At 42.5% G+C, this 7,673-nt stretch overlaps 1 pseudogene; it reads left to right on the forward strand.

Annotated features, from left to right (window-relative positions):
- The first annotated feature begins 6,546 nt into the window (after positions 1-6,546).
- On the forward strand, positions 6,547-7,229 carry LOC123406105 (annotated as a pseudogene).
- Positions 7,230-7,673: the final 444 nt, after the last annotated feature.

A 7,673-nucleotide genomic window follows, 5' to 3' on the forward strand; every position in this document is an offset into this window, starting at 1 on the left:
TGGCCTTGTAGATGTAGGTCATCCTCTTGTCGCAGTACCAGGCCACGTCCTCCCTGGTGTTCACCCCCTCGATCTGCACTAGCGAGGCCGTCTTGTACTGGTTTGACTTGGTCCTGCGTGCCACCAAACCGAACCCACAGATTCAGAGACCCATGCGAGGGGGAAAGAATGAAGTCGCGATGGCGGAGGGAGCTGCTCACCTCTTGTATCCGAGGTTGGTGCCACGGACATAGAGCCGCATGCGTTGGCCGGTGTGTCCCTTCACCATCTTGCTATGGCGGCGGCGCCAGGGAGGAGGGTTGGGGTGAGGGGTGAGGGGGAGAAGGCCGGCGCAATCACGAAGCGGGGAGAAAACCCTAGAGGGCGGAGCTCGTGGTGGGTTATGTATCCCTCTGTGTGCAAGTGGATGGTAGGGATTTGCTGGTGAGGGTTTGTATGGACGGCGGTGATTTGCTTTCGGGGGAGATTGCGGAGCTGAGGCGGGCGGGCCTGTTATCATAAGTGGATCGCTTCTGTTTTTGCAGGCCTAAACAGTTTAGCGCATTTGGATAGATTGATCAAAGTCCGGGTTCAGGGCGTAAGCGGGGCCGAGAAATGAATACGCTTTCATTCCTATCTTCTCAATGTCCTGTTTTAATTGACGTGCTTATACTTCTAAAAAATAGCTGATTATATAGGGTATATATTGATTGTACAATCGATTTGTACTTTATTGATTTAACAATAATGCATACACAATCCAAACTTCTTAAGTTATTGTTTTTATTTAATGCATATAGTAGTAGAATTTCTACATAAAAGGAAGGTTTTCACAAACAAATGAATTATTGAAATTGGTATTACCATTAAGAAGAAGAAAAATGAGATGAAAAATAAAACAGAAAAAATAAGCTTCTCAAGGAAAAATGAACTAGTGACATTGCTATTAGCCTTTTTAAAAAGGAAATAGAAATAATGACAAAAATTGCACGCAATTTACATATAAATCGCGCTTTCTATAATATACAAAAATAAGTATACAATCGTATGAATTTCGCAAAATATGAAGTTTTGAAAAAGAATTAATTAGTGGCGAAAATGCAGCTAATTAAGAGATGCCTAGCTAGTACTTCCTTCACAAAGATTCTAGGTGAACAGAACTTTGGAATTTTGCTGCGGACGATTTAATTGGCAAATAGAGCTAAAAAAATTCATCAGACGGTGATTTTGGGTAGGAAATAGTGCCCACAATATTGAAAGCAATCAAGAAATAATAAATTCTGACGTGTCAATGTACTCATACTTTGTGGCATTGTCGACACCTATACAAGACACGTAGGCCAAATTGTCGAGTTGTCTTCCTAGTCACTTCTATTTAAGCCTATGACCTTATTAATTTTTGTCAAGGAGGACCTACAATGCGGGCATAAAAAAAGCTACACATGCCAGTGACCATTTTGTGCAATGGGATTATGACCTTCTTGATAGCGATGGTCAAAAATTTCTAGGGTTTGGACCCTCTTGGACACCTCATGACCTTTTTGTAAATTCTAGTCATAGATCTATGACCAATTCAACCGTCGTCATTATTTTTTGTCATAAATGAGCTTATTTCTTGTAGTGACGGTTCACTTCTATCAAAGTCTGAAGCTCACTTATATCAAATACTGCAAACCACATATGTAAATTGAACTGCAGATCAATTCTGTCAAAGACTGAAGCTCACTTATGTCAAAAGACTACAACACACATATGTAAAAGAACTACAGTTTACTTCTGTGAAAAGACTCAAGCTCAGACATGTGAAACAATGCAGCTCACATATGTAAAACGAATGCATCTGAGTGAACAGAAACATCGTACGTCTAGGTTATAACAACATATTTTTTAGATTACAACCCACTAACAGAAAAAGTAATTCCACTAAATCTTATCAACTACAACATCTGGAGGGGACGACGCATCAGCCAAGTCGTTATCCTTCTCAGAGACATTGTAAGAATTCTTGTGAACATCACAAGAAGCAAATCCAGTCTACGGGCACAAAACAAACTAAAACGAAATAAGATGGTAACGACCAAAATAAGAAAAAAAAACTTCAACTATGCACAAGCAGTACACATTTTACAATTGTGAGGTACACAAAAAATAAAATAAATGGAAAGTAAAAAATACAAGTTCAAAGAAGAGAAGCACATAGCAGAGCAGACATGGGAGAAGTACTTATACATGTCCAATTACAACGTCCCCAAATGCGTAAAGACCAGCAGATCCCACTCCAGCCTATAACAAAAACAAAGAGTGAGGAGCAGTCCACATGTTACACGAAAAGTGGTTCAGACGGACAAGAAAGGACAACATACATTATCAGCGGCGGCACGAGTGTGCTGTCAGTTCATTTCTTCCAAACCGTGATGAGCATCCTTCTCATACCGAGCACATTTTACTTAATGTGAATGTTTCAGCTGAGCATACGAAGACCGAATATTCGTCACTCCAATATTCAAGCTTTCAACCACACCACAATCAAAGTCGTGAGCAGAAACTATATCTTCTTCACGGTGGCCATGGCCTGCAAGAAAAAACCCAGCAATTGTCCTCAACCTATCGCGAGAGTTTGGCAAATCTTTAGTTAACTTAAAAACCTTCAAAAGTAGCTCATCCATCTCGTTGTGTTTTTTGCCACGAACAAATGTCTGTTTAGTAGAGCTTATATTATCAAACATCCGTCAAGCCGTGAAACCATGAGTGGGCGGCGGCTCATTATCACAGGCAGGAAGATGGCTACAAATGGGCTCATAGAACCTAGCGTGACTACCAGACCCCGCATCAGAGCTGCCACACAGCACTGCAGCACTACGCTTCTACACAATATCACCTTACGCCTTCCAGTGCAAAAAAGATAAAAAGGGAAAGAAATACACATGTGAATACTAGAATGTTCAGAATTATAATGAGTGCAATTTTTAAAAAAACTCCGATGCACTAACCGGTAGCCTCCCAAATCTGTAACTTTCGAGATAAATCTTTCCCTTGACAACTATATCCTCGTCGTATAACTTCATCAGGTCCTTGTTCGTTAGGAATGGCGCGCGCGACGTAAACGTGTGCACAACTGGAAATTTGTGAAGCTTCAAGCAATCAAGATACATAATCAGGGGCACAATGGCACAACCCTCTGCACAATTCTTCTTGCTACCATTTGTCTGCAATTCATCACAGCTACCTGCAGCTCATCAAACAAGCTGAAAAAAGTCCATATGCGCTATAGCCGCATAATCCATGTTAGCAACGATGGCAGCAAACCTGCCCAAATGAACTGCTGGCCCGATGCACAACAAATTCTGATAAAGTATCAGGAAGAATACCTTGATAGCAAGATCAACCGTCACTTGATCATCATCCGCTACCAACTCTACCAACCTTTTAACCAAGTCCTTGATACATATACTTCATCAACACTAAAAGCCAAGTTCATCCTTGAGGGCACACAACGAGTCATCATGGCCATTGCTCGAAGGCAGGGGTGCAGTGCGAGGTCCGATAGGAAAATAAAAAATGTGATGAACTGCAACATGATTGATTCGAAGAACCATGTCATTCCCAAAGTCCATTGTCATTGTGGCAGGGTCAATCAATCCCATCAGATAACACATAAAAGTGTGCAACACATTTTTTCTTTACTATCAACAAAAAGACAGCGCCAAAGCGAGTGTCCCGAACACGAGTACAGTGTGCTTCTTTCAATAAAGTAGCAGCTTTGCACAGAGTGGGGAGAGACAACTGTACGGTCTTGTTAAATCGAGCATCATCTCCCTCGCTGTCATCTTCAGTTCCCTTGCTCTTACTAGACTTCTTCCTCTGTGTAAAGGAAAATGCAGTCCACATTAGAAGAGTAGCCACAAAATAGACAAAAACACAGGAGATAGAATAACAATGAAAGAAACAAATGCAGTCCACTTCAACAAACCTTTGGAACAACATCCGCCTCCCCATCAGATTCAGCATCCGCATCATCGTGGCCATCAACACACGGCCGCTTAGGTTGACTCTTAGATCGAACACAATCTTTTCATCTAGCACTATGAACATTCCTCACAAAATTAGCAATCAAAAAGTCATCATCATCAGAGTTGGGCCCTCCACTGACATGTGTCAGCAACTTTCTTACCAAGGTTCTTATTAATGATAGCAACACAAGGACTCCACCGAGGAGTAACGCCTTCCTCAGCAACAAAACTCGGTCTCTTCTTCTACAAAGCAGGCTGCTTGACTTTACCAAATTTGGCACCCTTAGCAGCACTTGAAGCCCTCCTCTGTTTCTCTTTCTACGCATACTCCTTTGAGTCACTTTCAAATATCATCTTTTTCTTGCGTTGCTTCAATTCATATGCATGAAGCTGACCCGGGACCATCCGCTCTTGCATAAATTCCTTTATGCCATCAACAGATTGTGACTGTGTTTCACACAAGACGGGATGCCTAATACTCTGGTCAAATAAGACACCAATGTCACCCTCTGCAAAATAATGGTTAATCAATTGAGTAACATCCTCAAACCTATGCGCCCCAACATAAAAACCAAACACCGCGTCAAAAATGAAGTTTAACTATGGTCATTAAGAAGTGCGCAAAAGGAACAAATGCAGTACACATATACATATAAATGAAGTGTTGCATACACAAGCTAAATAAAAAACAATGTAGTTCACATATCAATGTAATGGAGTTAACCCATCTGCATACACAACCTGAAAAAATGAAAATGTAGTTCACACATACTTATAGTCGAGTTCACATATACATATAAATACAGTGATGCATAAACTAACTACATGTTTGTTTCCAAAAAATGCATGAATAACTTCAGCAAGGCAACAACAGTTTGTACAACATCAAGTAAGCAACATACACAATAAACAAAGAATGAACATGAAAATAGCAAGTATATATAAGATCAATGAAGTTCAAACTCATAGGACACATATGAAATTTACAAGAAATAGAGTGGTACAACCTATTTTGGCAAATGAAATAAGAAAAAGAACAAACAACATACCAAAAGGAGGGTCCACACTTATGTGAGAAGATTCAATTGGTGAATTCACTTCATGGCGTACCTTACCACTAGGAATACGAGTGCCAATTGGTGTGTCATGAACAGTATGATCATGACAACTGACATCAAAATCACCTACTGGATTTAATAAAATAACAAAGAAAAATTAAAAACATCACATGACAATAATGCCAACAATGTTGAGAATTAACACAACATTAGAAAATATTGAGGATGAACTAGACAACTTGATAAATAAGACAAAAAATGAAAAAGGCCAAGCTAGCACTCCACATACCTTGAACTCCTCCATGTACTCTGCTTGGGGAAGACATGGCATTTGCGTGCAGCGCAAGGACGGAGTGACAAATATCAGCAACAAAATCGACAAAAAACGACTAAACCCTAGATGCACCTCTGCTCTGCCCACGGATCCCACCCGACTGCCAACTTCAAATCAGGAACAAATCGTCTGCTCATGCAAAAAACATCAGCAAAAAACGAAGCCACTACGGGAATAAGATAACTAGATTGCGGAGATCATGACCAAGGGCACGAGAAACATACCACAACCAAGGGGATGAATGATTGTCGTGGGGGGCAAGGGCGGGAGCACTGGGGGAAGGGGTAGGGGAGCGAAGTGGGAAGGGGCGGCGGAGAGGAGGGCGCGCGAAATGCAGGAATCTAGACCTGTGGAGGACAAAGGTTCCGCGGGCGACGGTGGTTTGCACGACGGGGAGATGTTTTGGGAGGATTTGGAAGATCCACGTGTGAGGCCCTCGTGGGAAGTGTTACATAAATGGCCCTACCCGAAATGGCCGGACTAAAGGGAAAATGAAGTTTGTACCAGATGCAGTTTGCTATGAGGGAAAATGAGGTTAGGACGATCAAATAGAAAAGTACATATAGTTCATATACAGAGTTGAAGTTGAAAAAAACAAGTGTGTGTTAAGATAACGCGTCCGACAAAAAAGTCTTCCTTCAAATAAGTGTCACAACAAACAAACAAATGGGGGGTCCCCCCCCCAACCCCCCAACCCTTGCCAGGGGCTGCAACAAGTACATGCAACAAGTGCAGTCCCCAACTCTCCATAATGTAGTGCATTAATTTAGACAAAAAAGTACGGTACCCTAAGCAATGCAGTTCGACCAACACATTTACCACATATGATGGGACAATACCCGTATGGAGAAAACATGGTGGTTAACAAAAATTACTAATGAAAATAAAATAAAACCACGTTAAAAACCCACGTTCAGAGACAACGGCCCAATCCAAGCGGATGCGTCGCCACAAACCCACGATCACATATGCAAGTCAACCCACGATCTGCACAACCGCATTGTTAGCCAGATCGAGCAGTTCATCTGTTGAGGCAATCTGCCCCTTAAATTCAGACCCCGCCAAGGCTTTCTCATCCACAACAACACAAGTCGGCATTGCGCTGCCACCAAAATCCCTCCCTCTCTTCAATCTCCATAGAAGACACCAATCCCCTCTGTTGGCGATGGGGTTCGTCGACGAGTACAGGGAGGTGCAGGACCACGACAACACGAAGTTGCATGTGATCCACACGAATGACAAGAAGCAGATGGTGACCTACCTCAAGCAGTATGGGCGCCACCTCAGAATCCAGTGCTACAAGATCGTCGGATTAATCTGGAGTACACCAACGAGCCTAACGAGGTGCAGAAACCCACCCTCATCCAACTATCCATCGGCAAGGCTCAGCTGGTGCTGCTCTTCCAACTAAGTTCCGCCAAAAGGTGCACTGTCTTCGACAACTTCCTCGCCGACCCTAGGCACCCGTTTGCTGGGTTCTCCATTGCTAACGAGAAAACTAGGCTCGAGCGCATCAATTTGGAGGTTACCAACTTCGTCGACATCCAGAAGGAATGGAGGGTGCGCGAGGCCACCAAGGACTTGGACTCCCTTGCAGATGTCGCTGGCATGCTCATCGACGACTATTACAACAACATGAAGAAGAAGAGCACCGACGAAGAACACATGCGTTGGGACTCCCTGCCCATATCCATGAGGCACATCGAGTATGCGGCAAAGGACACGTACACAGTGTACACGATATGGAACCACATCACCCTCACCTAGGACGGGCTTTGTCGTGCAAAGCTGGAGAAGGAGGAGCCCCCCAAGAAGTGTGCCAGGAGCTGAGGAGACTTCACATGGTGAATAAGCAGAAGGTGATGGACAAGAAAGTATCTACAACATTGCGCGCGTCGTTTTAGATTTATCATCAAATTTTCTTTCTGTTGCTTGCTTATGTAAAGTTAGTTTGCTTGTGATCGTTTACTTTTGCTGAACTTAGTTTGCTTGTGATACGGAATGGCATGAAATGATGAACTTTGCTTATGTTATGAATAAGTTTATTTCAATTACAAAAGTAGAGTTCAATACTAGAGCATATTGCACTGCATGCAAAGTATGTGATTCGAGGAGTGCACCAACAGAAGAAGATGGAGTGCACTAATAGGATGTATGCAGTGCAAATTGTGGGCACATGCACTATAATATTCTGATGAATGCAGTGCACAACGATCTAACGAAGAAGTGCACACCCTATATTAAAAGATATGTAACAGGAAAAACACAAAAAAAATTGGACGAAGATGCAGG

Source organism: Hordeum vulgare, chromosome 6H (genome assembly GCF_904849725.1).
Source record: "Hordeum vulgare subsp. vulgare chromosome 6H, MorexV3_pseudomolecules_assembly, whole genome shotgun sequence".
NCBI lineage: Eukaryota > Viridiplantae > Streptophyta > Magnoliopsida > Poales > Poaceae > Hordeum > Hordeum vulgare.